Source organism: Schistocerca cancellata, chromosome 3, assembly GCF_023864275.1.
Source record: "Schistocerca cancellata isolate TAMUIC-IGC-003103 chromosome 3, iqSchCanc2.1, whole genome shotgun sequence".
Lineage (NCBI taxonomy): Eukaryota > Metazoa > Arthropoda > Insecta > Orthoptera > Acrididae > Schistocerca > Schistocerca cancellata.
The window spans coordinates 529,647,558-529,674,957 of NC_064628.1; positions in this window are offsets into that span (position 1 = coordinate 529,647,558).

A 27,400-nucleotide genomic window follows, 5' to 3' on the forward strand; every position below is an offset into this window, starting at 1 on the left:
TGTTGACCTCCACCTGTCCAATGGCCAGCTTCACACGTCCGTCCACATCAAACCCACCAACAAGCAACAGTACCTCCATTATAACAGCTGCCACCCATTCCACATCAAACGGTCCCTTCCCTACAGCCTAGGTCTTCGTGGCAAATGAATCTGCTCCAGTCCGGAATCCCTGAAACATTACACCAACAACCTGAAAACAGCTTTCACATCCTGCAACTACCCTCCCGACCTGGTACAGAAGCAAATAACCAGAGCCACTTCCTCATCCTCTCAAACCCAGAACCTCCCACAGAAGAAATCCTGCCCTGAAATGAAATCCATTCTTCATGAAATCCTCCCCACTCCACCTAGAGTGTCTTTCCGCCGTCCACCTAACCTTCGTAACCTCTTAGTTCATCCCTATGAAATCCCCAAACCACCTTCCCTACCCTCTGGCTCCTACCCTTGTAACTGCCCCCGGTGTAAAACCTGTCCCATGCACCCTCCCCCCACCACCTACTCCACTCCCGTATCCCGGAAGGTGTACACGATCAAAGGCAGAGCCACGTGTGAAAGCACCCACGCGATTTTCCAACTGACCTGCCTACACTGTGAAGCCTTCTATGTGGGAATGACCAGCAACAAACTGTCCATTCGCATGAATGGACACAGGCAGACAGTGTTTGTTGGTAATGAGGATCACCCTGTGGCTAAACATGCCTTGGTGCACGGCCAGCACATCTTGGCACAGTGTTACACCGTCCGGGTTATCTGGATACTTCCCACTAACACCAACCTATCCGAACTCTGGAGATGGGAACTTGCTCTTCAATATATCCTCTCTTCCCGTTATCCACCAGGCCTCAATCTCCGCTAATTTCACGTTGCCGCCACTCATACCTCACCTGTCATTCAACAACATCTTTGCTTCTGCACTTCTGCCTTGACTGACATCTCTGCCCAAACTCTTTGCCTCTGTATATGTCTGCTTGTGCCTGTATATGTGTGGATGGATATGTGTGTGTGTGCGAGTGTATACCTGTCCTTTTTTCCACCTAAGGTAAGTCTTTCCGCTCCCGGGATTGGAATGACTCCTTACCCTCTCCCTTAAAATCCAAATCCTTTCGTCTTTCCCTCTCCTTCCCTCTTTCCTGATGAAGCAACCGTTGGTTGCGAAAGCTAGAATTTTATGTGTATGTTTGTGTATGTTTGTGTGTCTATCGACGTGCCAGCGCTTTCGTTTGGTAAGTCGCTTCATCTTTGTTTTTAGATATATTTTTCCCATGTGGAATGTTTCCCTCTACTATATTCATATCAGTAAATTTTGTTTCTTACATTGCTGTTATCATTATATTTTTTCCTTTAGGATGTTCATTAAGGATACATGTTTTCCTGTTTTTGAGAGTGAAATACATTAGATTCTGGGGGCCTACGACACTGTGCAAAAAATGGGTTGGAGTTTTCTTAAACTAGCGTTAAACAACCCATAAAATCAGAAACAGAAACATAATTGACCTAGCCACTTTTAATGTAAATTCACTCTCCTAAACAGCAAAACATAAAGCTTTCATAAACCTGTCTGCATTTTATATTCTCTCTACTTTGGCCATCATCTGTTATTTTGCCGCCCAAATTCATAAACTCATCTACTACGTTTAGCGTCTCAGTTCCTAATCTAATTCCCTCCCATCACCTGATTTGATTTAACTACATTCCATCAGACATGTTTTACTTTTGTTGATGTTCATCTTAAAATACAATTTCAAGGCATTTTTAGTTCCATTCAGCTGCTCTTCCAATCCTTTTGCTATCTCTGACAAAATGATGCCATTGCCAAACCTCAAAGTCTTTACCTCTTCTCCCTCACCTTTAATTTCCTTTACTGCTTGCTCATTGTACAGACTGAATAATGCTGGGGGCATGCTACACTCCTATCTCACTCCCTTTTCTACCACTGCTTCCATTTCATGATCTTTGACTCTTTAATTGTAGTATGGTTTCTGTGCAAGCTGTAGACAACCTTTTACTCCATACATTTTATCCCTGATACCTTCAAAATTTCAAAGAGAATATTCCAGTCAACATTGTTAAAAGCTTTCTTTAAATCTACAAGTGCTATAAATTTAGGTTTTCCTTTCTTCAACCTATCTTCTAAGATAAGTCATAGGGTCAGTAATGCATCACCTGTTCTAACATTTCTCCAGAACCAAAACTGGTCTTCCTCAATGTCAATTCTACCAGATTTTTCCATTATGTAAATAATTCGAGAGATTGTTTTGCAAAATGCCCTATTAAACTGATAGTCTGGTAGAGTTCAAAGCTCTCAGCACCTGCCTTCTTTGGAATATTAATTATTACATTCTTTTTTAATTGAGGGTATTTTGCCTGTCTCATATGTCTTGTACTGTCAAATGGGTGATTTTGGACACCGGGGTGAATTCGGACAGTATGGCTTATTTGCTCTTTGTTACTGCATAGAAACAAAGAGTTACTTAATTTAACGTCCATGTGCCAGTTATTTTAAGTGCAAGATTGCATTTATCGCTTTCCACAGCTTTTATTTTGCGTCATTGTTTCCCTAGGTGAATAACTGACAAACAGTCTCAGTGTTAAAAAGCCATCCATTATCGTAAAGTGGAAACTTTCTATTGTTGTGCTGAGTGGGAAGTTATTGTAACCATAATTGTCGACGCGCTCAGTAGCTAACAGCATTGAGACAATTTCTGTACAAGTTTGTCAAGTTTCTCGTGCAAGGTTATAAAATAACGATGGTTTTTGTAAAACTGTGTACTGTGTGGGGTGATTTTGGACAATGACAAGAACGTAAAGAGCAGGAGATATGCTATAGTATGGTGTAATTATGACCTGGAACTTATAGATAAAGCTGTTCGTGAGATTCAGAGTGGTAACTTATCATACAGAAAAGCATGTGATTTGTGTGGTATACCTAAAGCAACCCTACAAAATAAAGCGCAGGAAGCACATCCAAAAAAGAAAAATAAATAAAAAAAAAATAAAAAAAAAAAAAATGGGAGGACAGCCAGTGCTAAATAAAGAAGAAGAAGAAGAAATGTTAAAGCAAGGTATCTTGAGGGCTGCACATTGGGGATGTCCCTTCACTAAATTGGATATTAGATATTTAGTTAAAGGCTACCTTGATAAATCTAGCTGAAAAGAGAAGAAATTTCATAATAATTTTCCAGGAGAAGAATGGGTGCATTTATTCCTCAAACGACAGTCAGAAGATCTTTCCGTTCGCTTAAGCAAAAATATTAAATGAGCTCATGCAGAAGTGAACAAAGTGACTGTTTATTTAAATTCTTGCAAAATAAAAACTTATCTGTAATATATAAAATTCATTATATCATTCCATATCACTTATTTGTAACAAAGGGCTGCCTTAAAATGTGTAATATGTCACCAAAATCAAATAAAAAGCATGTAGAATTTTTAAAAAAGGCAGTAACTGTCCGAATTCACCCTCTATGTACTGTAACTTCAGACAGAGATTTAAAAAAACATATGTGTCCGAAATCACCCCAATCCATGGGGTGACTTTGGACACTTTATTTAACTGCTGCAGATAAATAAACCTACACATACACTTTCTGGTTGTGGGATATTTTATTTGTTACACATATACACAACCACTTCCATAACAATCAATTTAATCTAACAATATATATGAAAGCTACAATCAAAATAATGACAAAACTGTCCAAAATCACCCCGTTTGATGGTACACTAGATGGGGTATTTTTGTCATGGATAGCTCTCCCAAGTATTTAAAGATTCTGAGGGGATGTTGTCTACTCCAGTGCCCTTGTTTTGACTTAAGTCTTTCAGTGCTCTGTCAAATTCTTCTCACAGTATCACTTCTCCCACTTTGCCCCCATTGACTTCTTCCTCCTGTTTCTATAATATTGCTTTCAAGTCCATTTCCCCTGTAACCCTTCTATACTTTCCTTCTGCCTTTCAGCTTTTCCTTCATTAGTGATTAATGGCTTGCAGTCTAAGCTCTTGATATTCATACAACTGCTTCCTCATCTCCGAAAGCTTCTTTAATATTTTCTATCTTTCCCTGTTCAAGCAAGCTTTTACTGTCTAACGTTGGTCCTCTAGCCTTTTCTGCTTAGCTCTATTGGATGTTCTGTCAATCTAATTTCCTAGGCACCTGTATTTTCTTTCATAAGCTTCTTTCACAGTTTTTATTTCTCATTTCATTGGTTAAATTAATTGACTCCTGTGTTACAGAAAGATCGCTGCTAGTTCTTGTGTTTGTAACTATTTTATCTACTGCTGTCTTCACTATTTTATCTCTCAAAGCTACATATTGTAACCTAACATACAGAGATTGAGTTATTGTAGTATATTATAGCATACATCTGAATATTAAAAGTTGTAATTCACTATCATTTTATCATATGATTATATATTTATACTCATATCTTGATTTTCAATTTACGCTAATATTATTGTTCAATTACATTTTCTAAATACAGAAAACACTAACGGAATTTTTGTTCAAGCATTATTAAGCAAGGTAGACAGTTGTTCATTAAGTAAACAAGTTTTGATCACTAGCTTTAATTATAATATCACATAATGTATGTTGCATAGCTTAATTAGGATTGATGAATGGAATTACTATTAATTTCAGGTAAATAAAACATTAATTTAATTCAAATCAAAATATGTGTATTGCAATTTTATTGTTAACAATACACATAATGTTCTGTTTGGTTCTGAAAGACTGTAATTTACAAAACTAATTATGAAAAATGAGTTTGTTTTCTGCTGTACATCCTGTCATGCTTAAATGATTTTGTGCAAGTTGTTTTTTAATGTAAATTGCTTAAAATACCAAATATAATAATAAGTTTGCTTACATTGTTGAAATGTTATACAGGGCTATTCCATGATGAACTTATGCACTTTCAAGGATGACTGCAAGGGTAAATGCGTCCTTTCTGAGGTAAGGGACCCTAGTGTGGAAATGACCACATCAAAAGTTATAAGAAAAAATTGTTTTCACACTTCTGATGGTCAATCACTTCTACTGCAGGCTCTTTGCTTTCCATATTTTGGGAGGAAATTGTACAGACCACAACAAGAATAAAATGTCCAGAAACATGTGCTCTAAATTATATACCTTAAGAGCTATGAGCACTTGTTCATCTCTGCTACTGCGGACCACATCTCTTCTGCTGCTCTTCTTCTCCTCAAAACAGTAATGGAAACAAAACTGTTATTAAAACTGTAAACACACAAGTACCCATAAGTCCTAAAGTGAATACTAACACAACCCTCTGTATTTTATATCAGAACACAAAGTCAGTAAAAAATAACCTCTTAGAAATTGAGTTGACTGTCTTCATAAATTCAAAAGTCGAGCAAGGAAAATCCAGGATGGACTGTAACTATATTATGAAAAGGAAAGTTGCTATTCACCATATAGCGGAGGTGCTGAGTCGCAGATAGGCACTGTCACAATATAAGGTTCCAGCACCAAGGCCTTTGTCAAAAAAAGATGACAGATGCACACACACAACACACACACACACACACACACACACACACAAATGCACACACGCTCGCAAATGCAACTCACGTACACATGACTGCAGCCTCTGCCTGCTGAAACCACACTACAAGCAACAGCAGCTAAGCATGATGGGAGTGGCAACTGGGTGGGGTTAAGGAGGAGGCTGGGGTGGCGAGGGCAAGGAATAGTAGGGTAGGGGTGGGGGACAGTGCAGTGTTGCTGGGGAGTGCACAAGGATGAGGTGGAGACAGGGTAGGGCAGCTAGGTGCAGTTGGGAGGTTAAAAGGAGGGCAGGGGAGGGGGAGGGGTATACTGAAAAAAGAGGAAAGAAAAACGACTGGGTGTATTGGTGGAATGAGAGCTATATAGTGCTAGAATGGGAACAGGGAAGGAGCTTGATGGGTAAGAAAAATGACTAACAAAGTTTGAGGCCAGGAGTGTTATGGGAACATAGGATATATTGCAAAGAGAGTTCCCACCTGCACAATTCAGAAAAGCTGGTAGTGATGGGAGAGATCCGTATGGCACAGGCTGTGAAGCAGTCATTGAAATGAAGGATGTCATGTTGGGCAATGTGCTCATAAACAGGGTGGTCCACTTGTTTCTTGTCCACAGTTTGTCAGTGGCCATTCATGCGGACAGACAACTTATTGGTTGCCATGCTCACATATAATGCAGCACAGTGATTCTAGCTTAGCTTGTAGATTACTTGAATGGTTTCACAGGTAACCCTGCCTTTGATAGGATACTTGACGTTTGTGACTGGACTGGAGTAGGTAGTGGTGGGAGGATATGTGAGACAGGTCTTGCGTCTAGGTCTGTTACAGGGATATGAGCCATGATGTAAGGGGAGATGTTCTGCCCATTATCCTTCCTACCCCTCCCACACTGGTATTCTGCCATCCACCAAACCTACAAAATCCATTCCTGTACAACCCCTGCTCCCAACCTCTTACCTCATCCCTCATATCCCTGTAACACAGCTAGATGCAAGACCTGTCCCATACATCATCCCACCACTACTACAGTCCAGTCATGAACATCATCTATCCCATAAAAGGCAGGGCTACATGTGAAACCACTCATGTAATCTACAAGCTAAGCTGCAAGCACTGTGTTGCATTCTATGTGGACATGACAACCAACAAACTGTCTGCTGGCATGAATTTTTCTCACCCGCCTAACCCCTTCCCTGTTCCCATTCCAACACTAAACAGCCCTCATGCCACCAACACACCCAGTCTTTATACTTCTCTCCTTTTCCACTACCCTCTCATACTGCCCTGCCCTCCGTCTAACCTCCCGACTACACCTAGCTGCCCTGCCCTCTGTCCACCTCATCCTTGTGTGCTTCCCAGCAGCACTTTACTGTACCCTACCCCTACCCTGCTATCCCTCCCTCTCTGCACCCCAGCCTCCTCCTCACCCCCACCCAGTTGCCACTCCCATCATGCACTGCTGCTGTTCCTCGCAGTGTGGCTTTAGCTACCAGAGGCTGCAGTCATGTGTGTGTGTGTTATCTATTTTTGATGCAAAAATGTGCTTGTAATATGCCTTATGGAACACTGGCTTAAATTTTATGAAATAAGACTAACCCATATTAGAAGCATTAATACCGATTCATACTATTGCAGAACTTCCAAAAAGAGGTGGTGGCTGCTTGATTTCAGTAGGAGAAGGTACCCAGTTCTGTGAACTCACAAAAACTAGCAGCTTAAATGTTGAGAAACATTTCAAGCACTGTGTTCTTGAGATCAGTCAACAAAAATAAATCATTGTCTGCATTTACAGGGTATCAGATAGTAATCTATCAATATTCCAAAACTGGAGCAAGTTCGGAATACCTAGAAGACAAAAAGCAAAAGAATTATATTATGTAGGTATTTAAATATCAGTTTTGCCATTAAATCTCATGACAACTGATTTAAACAACCTACTGAATACATCTCCTGTGTCTGACATAGAAAAGTTGCCTCAAGAATAATACCCATGTCCTGCACCTCAATAAATGCCGTATTCATAAACACTAACTCTACTCTACACTTGTACTTACTTTATAAAACTTAACAAATGGAAATTGTGACCATTAAGGCCACTTACATAAGCCTAAGAAAATTGGCATAAGCAAACCATCATTATAAATGATCACATACAAAAGAGAGATTAAATATGCCAACAGCTGAAATTTAATTCAGCACTTGCTAAAGCATGAGACGTTGGAAAATGTTTATCTTCAGGGTCACACTGATAAGAAAACAAATCAGTTTGTTGATGATCTGTTGAATTATATTGACATTCTCTGTCCCTCAAAAAACATAGCCTACAGAGAAAACACTGAGGAGCAAGGGTACAAAGGATGCATCAGCAAGGAAATAATTACGCCCTGTGCAACCAAGAAAAAAATTTACACGGAACATGAGACAAACAGTGATCCAAACTTCCAAAGATAATTTAAAAAGTTATAAAATATCCTCAAGAAGATCATAACTAATGTAAACCAGTTCTCTGTCAAGTATTGTAAACTCTCAAAACTCAGGTAACATCAGTAAAGCACTTTGGGAAGTTGTCAATAGAATCATAGGAACCAAAGCCAAATTGGTCTCTCTGAATACCTCCAGCTAAATGAAACAAAACCTTCTGATGCAAAACTGATCAGTGAACATTTGAGCTTGTATTTTTCAAAGGTTGCTGATAATCTAATTTCAGGAAACACTACACCAGCAGTATCACACAAATCTATATTCTATATTGTACACAAAATAATGTTTTTTCTGGATTCACATATATGTAATTTGCCTGAAACCTGCTTTCCATGCACTGGTAGGCATGTGACCAATTCTATTTTTTTCTTTTTCTTTTTCTTTTTGAGTAATATTGTATTGATGAATCTTCTGTTACCCTGCATTTCAAAGTGAACTTTTGTTAATAAATCAAGTGTTTTGAAAGTGTTACTGTACCTAATGTTTATTATTCACTGACTGAGATTCACTGGCCACTTCATGAGACTAAAATTTGCACATAAGGGTATAAATGCAATGATGGACAACCACTCCTCTCAGTAGACAAGCCATCTGCTAATTTTAGGGTTTCCACTTGCTTCTTCATTGGGAAAAAAGTGCTTTTCCTCTTATTGCAGTTTGATGGGCACAACAGGTGTTTATTAGCATATGCTGCTCCCCTGGTACATTGCAATACATGACCCCCAAGACACTGCAGTCTGTTGTGGAATATGCTGTTTCTTAATTTCAATTTGTGACAGAAAACTGTGAACAGCATGTTGAACATGTCTTACACCAGTATCACGATGGTTAACTGTCATTTTGGTTTTTGGCTTCATGACAATCAAAAACAGATTTTTCCCAGCTACCTTGCTGTGGTGGATGGGTTTACCTAATTAACATTACCACAACTGTTGAATGCTGAACTTGTGCAGTCATGCACATTGAACAATATGAATGGTGTAATATGCAACTCAAATCATAACTGTTGTACTACAGTTTTTTACCCAACCCCATCTATGTTAAGGTGCTTACAGCACCATGTATTTGTAAAATTTTCATCTAATAATAATAATAATAATAATTATTATTATTATTATTATTATTATTACTCTCCTGGAAAATGAAAAATGAACACCACAAATTTGTTGCCCCAGAAGGAGAAAATTTTGTTGACACATTCTTGTGGACGTGTAGAACACACGATCACACAGTCAGAGCCATACACATGTGAGTACAGTCAGCAGAGTGTGCACAATTTCAGCGCTAGTACTGTTCATACCTTCCTTTTGCAGCAATGCAGGCTACAGTGGAGATGATGGTAGAGGTCCTGAATGTAGTTTTGCAGAATGGCCTGCCATGCAATTCCTGCCTGGTGCCTCAGATAGGCCAGAGTTCATGCCAGACATGCAGACCACGCAAGATGAGGTTTCATCCAGCCCCAAACATGCTCAACGGGGAACAGATCCAAGGATCGTGCTGGAAAGGGTAGTTGACATACCTCTTCTAGAGCATGTTGGGTGGCATGGGATACATGTGGACTGTCCTGTTGGAAAAGCACATTGCCTTGCCAGACCATGAATGGTAACATGATGGGCTGGATGATGATTTGAACATACCTTGTATCATTCAGTGTTCCTCCGATGATCACCACAGGAATATGGCCAGTGTAAGATATTGTTCCCCACACCATGATGCCAGCTGTCATATACACTCCTGCTTTTGGTGTTCTTCTCCATGATGCCACAGAAGCATATGTATATTATTGGCACCAAGGCAGAAGGTACTCTCACCACAGAAGACGACACATTTCCATTCATCCTTCCATAACCACGTATCACTACGCCACTGGAGGTAGGCTGAACGATGTTGCAGTGTGAGCAGAAGGCACCCTAACGGTAAGTACGATTGTAGCTCTGCTTCGTGGAGATGGTTGCAAATGGTTTTCACTGATACCCCTGGAGCAATGATGTCCATAAGTTACTATGAAGTGATGGTGCATTTCAGAATGGCAATTTGTAGGATGAGATGGTCTTAGTGTACATCTGTGTGTTGCTGCTGTCTGGACCCATGTCGGCGGGCATGTGCACCTTCTGCTGACCACTGGCAACAGTGTCGAATCACTGTGGCGAACTCACACCCCATGTGTTGTGCAATTCTGTGGCGTGTCCACCCTTCCTCCACCAGGCCCACTATAATTCCTTGCTCAAACTCCATCAGATGCACAAACAGTTCATGTACATGCTGTCGTGGCATCCTAACAATGTTGCAGACACAGATGGAGCTCCATATGTCGTGGCAAACTGGCTGCCACTGGCTCTGGTGGTGACCAACCACAGTGCAACCAGCAGCATTCCATGGCCAATAACGCAGTTCATTGTGTGTCTGCAGTGCTGAACATTTGATCATCGCATGCACCGCCCTCTCATAGTGTTCACTGCAAGTATGGCGGGTCTTATTCACTTACATCAATGTGGTCATTTTTCATTTATTATTTATTTATTTATTTATTTATTTAATGTGACATTTACCCCTGTGTCAATAATATGCTGTTCACATTTGAAACTATTTTGTGCAGTTCTCTTTCTACAGTGGTTTGAAACTGGAACCTTAGTTATGGACTCTTTGTACAATAGAATCACAGAAATTCTAGAAAAAATGGAATTGTTGACCAAACACCAATATGGATTTAGAGAAAACAGATCTGTTAATGACCCACTCTTCAGTTTCACTGACCAAATTCTTAAAGTCTTTAATCAAAAGATATTTTCTTCTGAACTTTTCTTTTAAATTAGTAAAGATTAATCATTCACTGTTGCTTCAACAGCTGGAATCATACAGCATCAGAGGTACAACAACCAAAATAAAATGGTAGAACTCACAACCCTTAAACTACAAACATTTATTCTGAGAAATCCCTAATACACTGTGGATTCCCACAAGGTTTATTAGTAGACCCTCACCCCATCCTACTGTTTATCTGTGATCTTCCCCTAAATCTCCCTAATACTCCTCCTGTGTCATTTTCAGATGACACAGATTTGCTCTTCCAGTTGGACTCAGCTCTGCAATTGAAGCTCAAAATTAATTACAGGACTGTAAGACTCCTCTCATAGCTCCACTACAACAGCATGACCAGGTGTCCTGTATTTTACAGGCTCATCCCTCATTTACCTTAAATGTCATGTTGTCCTGTCAAAATGTGTACGGGACATATACTGTCCTGCATCTCATTAACCGTCTCCTATATTTTGAAATGTTGTGTTTTTAACTAACATGTAGCATAACAAAATGAAGAGCAAATGTGGCCATTCCCAAAGTATAATGAAGATACAATCTGATTAAACCAAAGTGAATGAGGTTTATCATTTTCAACATCCTTATATATCAAGATAACTGCTGCAAGAATTCACAGCTCATTACTGCACTAATGTTACTGCAGAAAGAGTGTTCTTGATCACAAATGATTTATGAATTCAGGAAAAGAAGAGGTTCAGCGTTGAAGTCGCTAAGATAATAATGTTAGCCGAGATTCATTTTCAGTACATGTCGAGTGATGATTTTTATAAAATTCCATTTGAAAATATCAAACTGTGAATGACATACATTCTTCTGCAAAATATAACAAAGATTTTTCAGAAAATACTCACGGCAAAAGTTCCAGGCCAATTGGAATTGAAAAATAAGTAACCTACTTAAGTAGTAAACAATTTCTACCCTAGTTAAAACATCATTATACTAAAGTGATATATTGTGTTTGCATCTGACAACAACAAAACAAAATATTTACTCAATAAGTAATGCAAAGTATTTTGATAGTTTTTTAATCCAGATATTAAGAAAATTACTTGATGATCTATTTGGTTCTAGTATAAACCCAGTATTTTAACTCAAATCTACTATACAGATATAGCATTAACAAAAGTTTCCACAAAATGGTGATTCTTTATATCTACTAATTTTTGCACTATCTTTTGATACTGGAAATTTGGTCACCCTACACTACAATAAATTGCTGCTAAACACAAACAAGGCACCTTGTTTGCTCTTCTACCCTTCGTGAAAGAGACCTGCCTATATGGAACCCTTGGAGATTGTTGGCAAAGAAACTGAACTAGTAACGGAAAAAAAATTGGGAGTCTGGATTGGCAGTTTAGAAGATAACAGGTGACAGAGAGGCTTAATGTGACAGCTTTGACAGTGTCATCATTCTGTCAGTAAAAATAGGTGGCAAGAGTGAACTGAGCAGCTGTTGCTGGAATTTCCAATGAGAGAGGGGAAACAGAGGAACTGACTGGCTACACCATACAAAAATGATGAGATTGTGACTGAATTTGAAGCTAAAAACTCAGAAAAAGGCAAAACATTAAAACTGCAAGATACAGTCCCTAGAAAAATCTCCATTTTTTGCACCATTTTATAGAATAATTTATTAAAAATTGCCTATTAAAATCATCTAACAAGTATAATGATACATATTGACACACTGCCTCTACACACAATACAGCAGCTACTTGTGCATGAAATCCTGTAACAAATAAATGTTAAGCATGAGTAGACCTAAAACTACCATTGCTAGCCATATTTGGAGGTAACAAGCCTCATTCAGTGTCTTCTTCATTACTGATACACAATTCATACCAGGGGTTAGCAAGGAATCAGATATTTATTACATGTCAGTGATTGAGAAGTTGCAGTTTTCATTATATTAGCTTTGCAGCATATGGCTTTGATTTCAGTCACAACTAGCTCAAAATTAGAAACTGGAAGTAGCATTTATGCATTATAATATTCAATTTCATGTGACATCTGTTAACTTTCATTTGTATTTCATTTTAAGAAGTTTATGTCTTAAGGTATGAAAGTATAACCTACCTATGATTGAAGAAATGAACCAAGAAGCTAATTTGTTCTGAGAAAAGCTTACACTTGGTGTTTTATCTGGAAGCAGCATATATATGAGTGTGAAGTATGATATTGGACACACTTCACCACCAGAAATTGTTTAGTGTAGCACCAAGTGTGAGTTAGGTGGAGATGTGATGATTCATTTGAGAGTTGGTGAAGCCAATGAATGTAACTGTCAAATAAAGGCTGTAGTCACAGATTGACCTATACAGTAGCCCAGCACTTATGTCTGCACCATATGTAAACAGCTGTCACCATAAAAACTTAAACTGATAGGTAAATTCAGAGAACGATTGAGGAACTCCAACACATAGTGATAGCAAACAATAGATGACACAGTGATATGGAGTACACACCACACTTTGTCTTGTAAAAACTCAGTACATACAAGGATACATGACATAACACACTCAAGTCACAGAGCAACCTGCCTTGCTACCATACACCATCAGAGGTAAGACTTTGAGTCTATTTCCCTGGCCAGCAATGCTAACTTTCCCACAGAGCCCCCCTCCTTGCCCCCCACCCCCTGATTATGCAGAACACCAGGGGGGGGGGGGGGGGAAGGAGGGGCAGAAATGCTGGCGAGGTTCGAGGTTGGTTTGGTGCAGGATACAGGGATGATAGTAATGGACATGGGTGGATACAGTGGTGACATAGCCTATGAGGGTGAGCAAGGGTATGAGCACATTGGTTGTGTCTGTGAAAATATTGCTATCAAAGGGGCAGGTGAGTAGTGGAGATGACCAGGTGTCCGTCATCAGTGAAATGTGCATGCAGGGTCAATGATGGGTCAATTTTATTAAGTAAGGTAAAGACTTCCAGGAAATGGTGTACCAGGGACGTGGGCCCCTGCAGCTACCAGCTCGTTGTCTGTAACCATGAGGCTAAGATCCTCCAGCTGAAAGCATCAGATATCAAGTAGTTCCTGGAAAGGAGGGGATGCTGTAGCAGGGGGAAGAGGGTTGGGAGTAGGGGTGGTTAGGTGGGGAAGTCACCATGATGGTGGAATCCTTATCAGGGGGCTTATCAATGAGATACCAGGCAGGTTTCAATCAGTTGATGAAGAACATGCCTGGCAATACATACAGGGTTATTACAAATGATTGAAGCGATTTCACAGCTTTACAATAACTTTACTATTTGAGATATTTTCACAATGCTTTGCACACACATACAAAAACTCAAAAAGTTTTTTTAGGCATTCACAAATGTTCGATATGTGCCCCTTTAGTGATTCGGCAGACATCAATCCAATAATCAAGTTCCTCCCACACTCGGCGCAGCATGTCCCCATCAATGAGTTCGAAAGCATCGTTGATGCGAGCTCACAGTTCTGGCACGTTTCTTGGTAGAGGAGATTTAAACACTGAATCTTTCACATAACCCCACAGAAAGAAATCGCATGGGGTTAAGTCGGGAGAGCATGGAGGCCATGACATGAATTGCTGATCATGATCTCCACCATGACCGATCTATCAGTTTTCCAATCTCCTGTTTAAGAAATGCCAAACATCATGATGGAAGTGCGGAGGAGCACCATCCTGTTGAAAGATGAAGTCGGTGCTGTCGGTCTCCAGTTGTGGCATGAGCCAATTTTCCAGCATGTCCAGATACACATGTCCTGTAACGTTTTTTTCGCAGAAGAAAAAGGGGCCGTAAACTTTAAACCGTGAGATTGCACAAAACACGTTAACTTTTGGTGAATTGCGAATTTGCTGCACGAATGCGTGAGGATTCTCTACCGCCCAGATTTGCACATTGTGTCTGTTCACTTCACCATTAACAAAAACAAGTTTCGCACTGAACGCATCCTCTTCCATGATCTGTTGCAACCGCGCCGAAAATTCAAAGCGTTTGACTTTGTCATCGGGTGTCAGGGCTTGTAGCAATTGTAAACGGTAAGGCTTCTGCTTTAGTCTTTTCTGTAAGATTTTCCAAACCATCGGCTGTGGTACATTTAGCTTCCTGCTTGCTTTATTCATCGACTTCCGCGGGCTACGCGTGAAACTTGCCTGCACGCGTTCAACCGTTTCTTGGCTCACTGCAGGCCGACCCGTTGATTTCCTCTTACAGAGGCATCCAGAAGCTTTAAACTGCACATACCATCGCCGAATGGAGTTAGCAGTTGGTGGACCTTTGTTGAACTTCGTCCTGACTGACTGATGTGAGTGCATTTCAAGCACGACATACGCTTTCTCGGCTCCTGTCGCCATTTTGTCTCACTGCGCTCTCGAGCACTCTGGCGGCAGAAACCTGAAGTGTGGCTTCAGCCAAACAAAACTTTATGAGTTTTTCTACGTATCTGTCAATGAATGGAGCTACAGTGAATTTATGAAATCACTTCAATCATTTGTAATAGCCCTGTACAAGGATACATGACATAACACACTCAAGTCACATAGCAACCTGCCTTGCTACCATACACCATCAGAGGTAAGACTGTGAGTCTATTTCTCTGGCCAGCAATGCTAACTTTCCCACAGAGGTATTGGGATTGCATTGGATGGGCAGTATTGTCTTGCAGCATGACACGCTTATATGTGGCCAGGTGTTTGGAGATGTTGACAATGTGATGCCAGATGCTGTCAACAAAGGTTAGCATAGGTGATGGGGAGGAATATGGTCACACCATACAAAATCTAGGCCACTGAGGCACTGAGGTCTTGTTTATGCTACATGCGGATGTCCAGAAGCAACCACGGGAGTATGTCAGACCAGTTACCCCAGTGGAACATAGGAACAGCTTTAGGTTGTGATACTACCTCAGACAAGTCCATTAGTTTGAGGGTGGTAAGTGGCAGTTCTGTAATGGGTAATGCCACATACGTAGTTTACAGAGTTCAGCAAAGTGCAAGGACTCAAATTGCCTGCCTCAGTCTGTGGTTAAAGGGGCAGGGCAGCCAAAATGCCCAAACCAGGTAGAGACGGGAGCTCTGGCAATTGTTTCAGAAGTGGATGAGCGTAGCCTTTACCTAGTGTGTTACTTGGTTAGTAATGGAGGGGAGGTAATGGTAGTTGCCAGATGGGGAAGGGGGCCATCCAGGTCCACATGAAGGTGTTGGAAGGGTCCATTCAGTCAGTATCTGGAAGGTGCCTAGTGGGGGCTGAGTCTGCTGGGTGGTTTTACATTATTGGCATGGTACACAGTCCCTCATCCACAACTTGTACTTAACATGGGACCATACATACCACTCAGTTCTACAGTGAGTAGTAGATTTGACATTGCGGTGGCTGAGGTTGTGAAACAGTTCAAAAACAAATCTGCAGAACTCTTGTGGGATGAGTGTGCATGTGTATCCCTGGGACATGTCACAGAGGGCAGGGAGGGTTGAACCAGGGATAAACTTTGGCTCAATGATGAGGGTGTAAGAGGCATTGTTCAAGAGGTCCTGTAGCTGAGGGTCATCCTGCTGAGCCTGTGCAAGCTTGTCAAAGTCAATCATGGCTGAGATAGCGCTGATGCATGACAGGTAGTCAGCAACTACTTTGTCTGTGCCTTTCACACAATGAACATCTGTAGTGAATTGTGAGAGGTACTGAAGGTGATGGTAATGCCAGAGGCACTTGTCCTTGGATGGGCTACAGATAGTGTTGGCTAGGGGTCGGTGGTCCTTGTAAATGACAAGGAGTCATCCTTCAATATCTTCTCTGAAATACTGCATGATGGACAGGGGATCATCTGGAATTATGTGAGCTAAGGTGGCTGTCAGAACCATATCATCCTTGATGTCCCAAGATGTCCCAAGAGTATATGTTTAACATACAATGACAGGAAGATAGAAGAAGTGGACAGTGTTAAATTCTTGGGATTACAGCTTGATAATAAATTCAACTGGGAGGAGCACACCACAGAACTGCTGAAGCGTCTTAACAAATCTCTGTTTGCAATGCGAATTTTGTCAGACATAGGGGATATAAAAATGAAAAAGCTGGCATACTATGCTTACTTTCAATCCATAATGTCATATGGGATTATTTTTTGGGGTAATTCATCAAGCCAAGCTAAAGTTTTCCGGGCACAAAAACGTGCATTAAGAATTATATGTGGTGTGAACTCAAGAACATCCTGCAGAAGCCTGTTTAGGGAACTAGGGATACTAACTACAGCTTCCCAATATATTTATTCCTTAATGAAATTTGTCATTAAAAATATATCACTTTTTCAAACCAACAGCTCAATTCATGGAATCAATACTAGAAATAAGAATAATCTTCACAAGGATTTAAAGTCACTTAGTCTTGTACAAAAAGGTGTGCATTATTCAGGAACACACATTTTCAATAACTTGCCAGCAGCCATAAAAAGCTTAACAACCAATGAAATTCAGTTTAAGAGAAGCCTAAAGGATTTATTGGTGGCCAACTCCTTCTACTCCATTGATGAATTTCTTAGTAAAACCAACTGATTTGTGTATAAGTACAACAGAACTTCTGCACAATTTCAGTGCAGTAATGTGTTCATTGTAAATAAGTATTACAGTAGTTGTATTACATGTTTATTACCTTATAAATAAATAAAAACTTTTTTATTTTAAATTCAGTGCATTAGTATTTGTAAAATGACTCTTAGTGTTCATTAAAAAATGACGATCATTCCGCTTGGGACCTGTGGAATGGTACATTAGCTTAGCTTATTTGTTTTAGTTGTAAATATTTGTCATGTATTGTTGTTTTTCTGACATGTTCCACATCCTGGAGGACCTCCTCACTACGGATCAATTGGAATGAAAGTAAATCTAATCTAATCTAATCTAATTATATGGAATGCTCACTGCATGTCCATGGTCTACATGAGCTTCCTGTGACCAGTTGTATTTTTGCCTTTAAGGGCCTGTGTTAAGCATTCCTGCAGGGCAACAGTGTAGGGCAGTGATGGCAATAGAAATTGATCATCCCAAGAAAATGGCAGAATTTGTGGTAGTCAGATGGTGGCAGTAGGTTACGAATCAGCTCAGTGCACCCAAGAGTTGCACAGATGCCAGAAGCGATAATGGTGTGGGCCAAGAAGGTGACTTACAGGTGATGGAGTTGACATTTGTCATTGTTGATCACTACACCAGTGGCTTTGAAAGTAACCATGTCTGGCAAAAAAATGAGGATATCATCCAGATACACATAACAAAAAGAAAATTTGGAAAGCAAGCTGTCTGTGAATCATTGTCAGGTTTGTACAGCACTTATTTTTACTCCATGTGCCACAAAAAGGAACTCAAACAACCAATTACACCTAGCGCTTTAGCGATGGCAAGATGGTGTGTGAAGTCTTGCATATTAGGGACTGGCTAATTGTCCATTATTGTGTGAGCATTCAAGGCACAATAGTACCTGGAAAGTCTGGCTGAGCCTTCCTTCTTGTAGATGAGGCAGGTGATTTGGCCCAGCTGCTATCTGATGGGCAAGTAATGCAAGCTTGTAACAACTCGTCCACCATTGCCTTCACCATGTGAAGGTGGTCAGGCAGTAGATGTCTGGAATGTTGATGAACTGGTGGGCCAGATGTAATATTAATGCAATGCACTGTGTCATTGTTGATGGCTGAAGAGAGAAAAAGGTCATGTGGGGTGGTGGGTTACCTGAGCAAGGCAGTAATCTGCACATGTGTGGTGCAGTCAGCAAGCTGCAGAGCTTTGGATGCAGCACCACATGCAGGGGCTACCTTGTCCCTGGAGGTGCCTGCATCAGATGGTAGCTGCAGACTGTAGCTGAGCAGCCTGGGCAAGGCCACTGCATGCACATGTGTGCTGTGGTCGATGAGCTGTGGAGGTTCGGTCATGTTGCAGCAAGCAGCACTAGGTGCAGCCACTGGCTTGGCATGGTTAGCAACATGCCTGCGCAAGCACGGTGGCACAATGGGCAAAGCCATTCTGCCCAGAGCACAGAGCAGGAGGCAGCATACCGTGCAGATGCGAACACAGCACAGCAGGCATTGTCTCGCATGGACACAGGGGTAGGGGAGGTGAATGTCAGTTGCACGAGTGTAGTGCAAATGACAGCAGGTGGTGAAGGAGCAGGAATGGAATGAGCAGCAGGCAATGTATTGGCCTAGGTAGATGGTGATGTGGGGTGGTTGCATCAGGCAACTTGAGGTGTCAGGTGACACATGCAGGTCCACAAGTGTAGGTGATAGATGAGGAATGAAGGCACTCTATGTTGGAGCAAGCCTCTGCAAGTTCTGCCTGTGCTGTTTGGATGTGACTGCTTAGGGATGCATTGTCCTGTCAGAGGCAAGTGAGTGTAAGCAGTCAGTGCAGTCAACACACTGTTGTATGTACCATTGCATGGATGTGGCTGAGAGTGAAGGAGTGTCGGCATGGGCATTCTGGGGTGGTGAGGTGGCTGGGTCATGTGTACTGTCAGCAGTATGGTGAGGAGGCATGTAGGTGAGCTCATTTGTGTGCAGTAAGGGCACAAGGTGTAGCAAAGCCGATGTCTACAGTCCATGTCTGAATAGCCCTAATGGCAATGGGAGAGCAGTTTGCAGCTGCCAAGCAAAGCCATGAGCCTGGAGATGTAGGCAAGGGAGGAGTGTGAGGTGCTGTGCTAATCTGCAGTCCCTTGTTGGCCAGGAAATGTAGTCCACTGATGGGGTTGAGGATGTACATTGTGACACTGGAAGCCGGCAGACAGGTGGTGACAGTGTGCTTACACGTCTCCCGTTATTCAAGGCACCTCTCTTCAGGCCATTAGGCATGTTTGGGTAGTCACAAAGTTTGTGACAGAGGTGCACGGTGTAGTCGAAGCAGGCATGGCACCAACAGAGGCAAGACTGCATGTGCACAACTGACAATGTACTGGGAGTGATTGCTGAAGCCGAGTTTGTTTTATAACACAGGGGTCAGTGGCTGCTGTGACATCAGTGGCAGGCAGGGTCAGGAGCAGTCAGTGACTGTCAGTGGTTGCAGTAGGTCATGCGCAAGGCAGTGAAGCATGTGTATCCATACCATTGTTGTGGGCTTTGTTGATGTTCTGCCTATGTTGAGAAATGGCAAAAATGCAGTTGCCCTTGGACAGGCAGGCATCAGGAGACTGTACTACAGGCGAGTAAAGTCATCTGCACCTGGGATGGGAGCCTGATGTTCCAGATCATCCACAGCACCTCATAGGGCATAATGTGTAGGTCTATTTTGCCGTGAAGACACCGCCACAATTCAGAGGGATTCCCATCCTGTAAATAGTTGTGAAGTACCTGGTGTAGTTGCTCTTCATGAGTCTGGGAGATGTATTGTAAAAGCATTGTTTTGATGGTCACCTACTTGCCTGTAGATGGCAGTACCAGGATGTTGTAGATAACATCAGCATGGGTGTCAAGACAGCTGAGTAGAGTGACATACTTCATGTCATCCATGATGATTATGTCGAAGACAAACAAGCTTTCAATGATTGTGAACCACATGCATGGGTTGTCCATACATAATGGCAGTAGTGTGACCCATGAAGCAGTTGACTATTCAGTTTGGTAATATGGTTGAGATATGGCTGCACAGCACAGGGACAAGTGTGGGTGGGTGCTGGCAGGTAATGCAGGCAGCTGCTTGGACTGGAGGATGGACGGCCTGCCTCACCATGCAGTTGAGAGAGCATGCATATCAGGTGGACACATATCTGGTGCATTCAATAATGGCCGTGATATGGTCAGCTCATTTCGGTTGTCCAGATCGTGAAAATGTTGATAGAATGCAGTAGGGTCCATAACAAAGACAACAACCAGATTATCAACTGCATTGTTTGGTGGTGGACCTGTGATTTGTGTTTAGGGTGCAATGTGAGAAGTGTCACTGTCACTTTTCATCACTTGGGCAACACACATGGCACTGTTCATGTCTGTTGATAGTAAGAGATGCAAGAGTTTAATAAAATTTGCAGTCAGCTTGGCACAATGGTGGTGCACTGCCCACATTGTTATGATACAAATTTTCACTCTTTTAGTATTCACTTAATGTTCAGGGTCACTGATGATGAACTCCAGAACATAGTGATAGTGAATGATAGACAATACAATGGCACAGAACACACAACACACTTTATTATTTAGAAACTTGATACATACAAGGATACACAACATAACACATTCAAGTCACAGAGCAAACTGCCCTGCTACCATCCATCATCAGAGATAAGATGGTGGGTCATTTTCTTTGTCCAGTGATCCTAACATTCCCACATATTTATTAAGCAAAGGGCAGATACAAAATGTGTCTGGCTTCCCCCAAAATTAAGCTAAACTGGTGGTAACTACAACAATGCCATCTACAGCTTGTAAAAGTAAGTTACTGAAGTGTTAAAGTACAAATTGTGTGCCATCTCACAACATCATTGAGAAGAACATCAACTGATGTGTGTGGAGCCCCAGGACAGTAATGAATGGTTAGTGAAATTATGTTGAAAAAACCAAATACTTACTTTCATTTGACATTTCACTTCGAATGCACTAATGAAAAATTCATCTGAGATGTAAACGTATCTAACATCAGTAGAGAAGCTTACAGACCTTGAAATAATTTGCTTTTTGAAAATTAAATGCAATATGTGACTGTTGGTGGTGTTATTAACAGCTGATAGAGTGCAGTCAGTGTCAAAATATATGAAGCTGGAAAAACTGAATATGTTTTGGAAATGGGTAGGCACAGATGCATGGAATTCTTGCAGTAGATTTGTTTAAGCACAAAAATAACAATGCAACATGTGTAAAAATTGCATCAACTTTAAGGAAGTTCATAAATGACCTCATAGCAGCTATGGACTTTATAAAAATCAGTTTTCAGAGATCTGTCTGAGACACAACTTTTACATAGGTGCCTCCATTGTTGAATGTGGCATCAAAATAAAAGTGCAAATAATGAAATCCAAGGGACAAGCCAAACAAATCATGAAAGATCTAAAACTGAATTGTGGGGAGGAAACATCTAGTGATTCTGAAAACCCATCTTATGGAACAGAATTACATTAAATATAGAACAAACACAGTGATGTCCATTTTCATTGTATTTGTTTTTTTCAGTTATAAGCAACTTTTCTCAGTGAATATGAAAGCTAAAGATTCAATTTTTGTGGATATGGTATTTTACACAATATCAAAATGTAATTTACATCAGAATTATTTATATATAATTATTGAAAACTGAACAGCAAAATAAAAGAAATAGTGTAAATTTCTTTACATTAAAAATAGTGTGGCATAACTGCCAGAAAATATTAATATCTTTGCTTTTTTGTACTTCGTTTTACTTACTTTGGTTGTTGACTAGTTGGTGTGAGACATTCGTCATGACTGTTACCATGATTGTCGAAAACTATTTCTTTCTGTTTTGATTTACCGTGTGCCAATAAAATATTACGTAGTGAAAGTAAATGGTGTTTTCTGTGTTATAAGTATAACACTCGCCATACTGGTGACCTCCGACGCGCAACATACGTCCGATTCGACAATGTGGCCGTTTACTTTGACATCTCCACATCGCTCACCTTCCGCTCCTTTCAGACTACAACGTGATACTAATGGTGCCTCTACACTGCCTTTCCATGGTTTCCTACGCACAACGCCACCAACAGCTGGGATAAAATTGGAAGATCAGTAGAACGCCATGGAGTTTTCTCCGTCATCAACAATGCCGTTGTGGACTCGTTCAACATCATCAGTGATGTCACCTGCTGTGAAATCTTTTTCTACATTCATCTATAACAAACCAATCATGAGTGCTGTGCCTAAATTTGTGACTCACAGTGCGTCATATTTACAACCTCCTGTGACATGTAGTGTTTAACAGTGCCCCAACACTATGAACCTCACAGACTTTTCGAGCCCACAGATCACTTGGAGCTCCCCATATATTGCTGATAAATCGGTTTTGGACACATTCTCACTACAAAAACAGATGGGTACAAATTTCAGTGACAACAATTACTGGTTGGACAGTCGTCCCGCCCCGATTGTTTCTGCAGCCCCGGCTGCGCCTGCCGCGCCAGCCGTGTTTAAACCAGCAGCCGTGAGTGACAGCTTCATAAACACCCCACCACTCCCGTCCACTGTGCTATCAAATCTGTTACATCCACAACACAAGAGTGAGAAAATTCCTAAATTACCAAGGTTCACAATGGACAATCCGCATACATGGTTTATTTTGGCAGAGACTATATTCACCGCCCTAAACATTGATTCAGACAGTGCTAAATTTATTGCGCTTATTAATGCCCTAGAAGACCACGCTGAGTGGGTACAGGACTTATTGCTGTCGGCAGCCCTCGCAAATCATTACGCACTGGCAAAACAACAGATCTGCAAATGTCTAGCTAGGACTACACAAGAGTCTGTTTTATACATACTGCGAGATGTACATCTCAAAGACTCGACTCCTTCACAACTGTGGTGATGTATCAGAGCAGTCTTCGATAGCAAAAATATGCCAGATGAAGCTTTACTTTCTTTCTGGGTTGCAAAGCTACCGCAAGCAATCCAACTGCAGCTCCTATCACATGACCAGGAACCTCTACAAGCAAAATTATTGCTTGCCAACGCCGCATATAAGATAATCAACAGAAGAAAGTTATCTATGTGTGCCCCCCTCAATATTACGCCTCCTCTGTGTGGCAGAGGCCAATCTTCCCAAAACAACAGACAGAGTACACTGGCTGAGCACCAGATTCCACACCGTCTTTCACCATCCCATACCACAGCTTCAAGTGACGTCCTTCACTCGGTAACAGCACAGGATCAGCAAGTTTATCCTCTCTGCTGGCATCACTCCGTTTACGGTAATACAGCCAGGAATTGCCGCTCACCTTGTGCTATGCGCCCAGGCATGCGCGGCGGGCCGCTATAGGCACACCGTCTGCACTGTGACGTCAAGTCGCCTAACAGATCACAGGCTAGTACTTCCAAATTATTCTCTTGGACGTTTGTATATCCAGGATATAGCTTTTCAGAAATGGTTTTTAGTGGACACTGGTGCCGATGTGAGCGTCATTCCATGTTCAATGGTCACTTCTACAATCAAGCATTTGCCCCACCAAATCAGAGCAGTCAACAATTCCTCATTAAAGGTTTATAGTGTAACGCAACTTGTATTTACTTCGATGATACACATAATTATGAATGGACATTTTTTGTAGTAGAAATTGACGAGCCAGTATTAGGATTGGACTTCTTAACTGCTCATAACTTTTTCTTACTCCTGCCCTCTGCTCAGTGGATTTTAAACAAAACTTTTCGGCGAGATTTTCCCCATCCGCGCCGACAGAATGCAGCTCGAATACGTCCTGTCAACAAGACAAAGAAACAGTTTCTATCCTATCTCAGGAGGTCAAAGCTGCCGTAGTGAACTTAGTTACGCAACGCCTCAAAATTGACCAACTGTCTGAAGACCATGCAAGGCTACTTCAACGTTGTGATGCCCTGACTGATGAATTGCGCAGGTTTAGAGAGGAGATCAAGATTAAAAGTAATAACATGCATGAAACTACACAGGACCTGTGTACCGCACTGCTGTTTATACGCAGCCACAGCAGTGCCTGCCACGACCCGGATAGCGAAGACGGCAACCTGCCCAGCAACCCCCCACCCTGCGCTTCACCGTCCACCTCTCATCAAAACACAGAGGCGACAGCTGTTACAGGTGATGCTGCGCATGTGCGCGCAATGATTCCTTCATGCAGTGACACTATAGTCGATGGAACCCCACCGGCTGTTGCACAGTGCAGCTCTGCGGACAACTCTGCAGCTTTCACTGAACTACCATTCAATGATAAGTGTTTCAGGTTAGTTCCCTTTCATACTTGCCGCGCACCGACGTTAACATCACGCCTTCCTGCGTCCCTCCACATATTTCGGCCACACCTATTCACAAAATCAAGGCCATTACTACGGGGGTCTGTCACCAGCTTAACACAACTGAGGGACCGCCTGTCCGTTCTCGCCCCCGTCGCCTCAATGCAAAAAAACTTACCGCTGCCAAAGAATGTATTAATGAACTTTTACGCTTGGGTATAGTCAACCCCTCGGACAGTGCGTGGTCTTCCCCAATACATGTCGTTCCCAAAAAGGACAATTCCTCTCGACTCTGTGGAGACTATAGGCATTTGAATGCCAGAACAATACTTGATAACTACCCTGTCCCACACCTCCACGACTTTTCACAATCCATGTTCGGTGCCAACTTTTTCTCTGTGTTAGACTGCAAAAAGGCATACCATCAGATTCTGATGCACCCAGAAAATATCCCCAAAGCCACTATCATCACCCCATTTGGCATCCCCAACTGGAGAAGCCAGAGGTTATTTTCCTGGGACATTTGGTCAATAACGAGGGCATTCGTCCCACCTCAGATAGAGTACAACAAATACTTGATCTTCCCCTCCCTCAAACCTATAAAGAGTTGCGAAGATATCTCGGAATGGTAAATTTTTTTTAGACTCCACATTCCACATGGGGCATCTCTTCAAGCCCCTCTCACTGAGGCCTTAAAGGGAAAGAATACCACAGGCGACAGACACATAGAATGGGATCAGACCATGCAGCGAGCCTTTAACTCGCTTAAGTATGCCTTAGTGAACGCTATTACCCTGTCTCAACCTCACCCTGACGCCTCCCTGACAATAACCACAGACGCTAGTGATAATGCCATTGGCGCAGTTTTGCAACAGACCCTACCAACAGGTACTACACCCCTGCGTTTCTTTTCAAAAAAGCTCACCGAAACGCAAAGAAAGTGGTCCGCATTTGATCGTGAACTTTACGCCATTTATGAGGCCATAAAGTACTTTCATACAGATATTGAAGCCCGACTTGTGACAGTTTACACAGATCACAAGCCCCTTGTCGAGGCTCTCCGCAAACCAGCATTAGATGTACTACGCAGAAGGTTCCGCCATATGGATTTAGTATTACAATACGTTTCAGACTTTCAATATATCAGGGGTAATGACAATGTTGCAGCAGACTACCTGTCATGCCTGTCCTCCCTGAAGACAGCTATTGATCCTCACTGCTTACACGAGCTCCAGCTATCCGACCCAGAGATTCAGCACCTTCTCTCTGACTCTGATACTTCCTTACAAATTGCTCTACTTCCCTTCCCTAATGATGATTGCTCTTTGTATTGTGACATTAAAACAGGTCATCCTCATCCTATAGTCCCTAAAGCTCTTAGGAAAGACATTTTCGACGCAATCCACAATCTCGCTCACCCGAGCATTCGCGCGACTACGCGCCTCATTACAGAGAGATACGTTTGGCCTAATGTAAAAAGAGATTGTAATCGGTGGGCGAGAGCATGCATACCTGGCCAGAGAGCCAAAATACACAAACATATTAAGCCCCCATTAGGCAAATTTACTGTGCCCTCAGGTGGGGGGGGGGGGGCAGAACTGCCAGAAAATATTAATATCTTTGCTTTTTTGTACTTCGTTTTACTTTAGTTGTTGACTAGTTGGTGTGAGACATTTGTCATGACTGTTACCGTGATTGCCGAAAACTATTTCTTTCTGTTTTGATTTATCGTGTGCCAATATAATATTACGTAGTGAAAGTAAATGCTGTTTTCTGTGTTATAAGTATAACACTCGCCATAATATCATTCAAAGCTACTAAATATTGTGACACAAAGTATATAATATACCATTAAAATGAAACTGAAAATAAAGCTTGCAGAGTATGTATGCAGATGTAGGTGTAGATTTGTATTATTAACAACAAATACTGAAGAGGTAACTGATGCTAACTACAATAACACCATCTATGGCTTGTAAAAGTAAGTTACTGATGTGTTCAAGTACAAATTGTGTTCCACCTCACAGCAGCATTGAGAAGAACGCTGACTGATGTATGTGGAGCCCCAGGATAGTAATGAATGGCATTAGGTTACACTCATGAAAAACTGAACTCTTCATTATAAAAATTAACATCTTTTAAGAACAAACAAAAGAAAAACACACCCTTCAACTTGAATAAGGAATAAAGTTCTTCCTGTGAATTCTTGATAACCATTTATTTCTCACTGTTTCATTCTTCAAAATTTAAATACAATAATTTTTTGGCCTCCATTGTATTTTTTTCTATAATTCAGCATAGAACAATGGAACAGCACTCTGGTGGTGAAAAGACCAAAGGTTGACTGAACACACACAAATCATCCAATATAGTGCACTCAAAGTAAAGAAAAACAATCCAAATTCAATCATGTTGTAGTTACTTATGAATGAGCTCAGTTACAATAAATGGCATGGAATGAGAATGATCCTTTGTTGCCTTTGTATGATGCCATGTTGTGACATCATGTACTATGTGTACAGTATTCAGGAGGTGCTGTCCATCTCAACATTGCTGCATGTACTTGCTGACTGCAGGTGTCATGTCACATGGGAAATTAAAAGATAAGCACAGTAGCAGTCACATTTCCACATTTGTTTCAAATCATCAGCCATGGCTGATGAGGAAGTAATGTTTATGAGTGACTGTGGGTCAATAGGAAGTGTT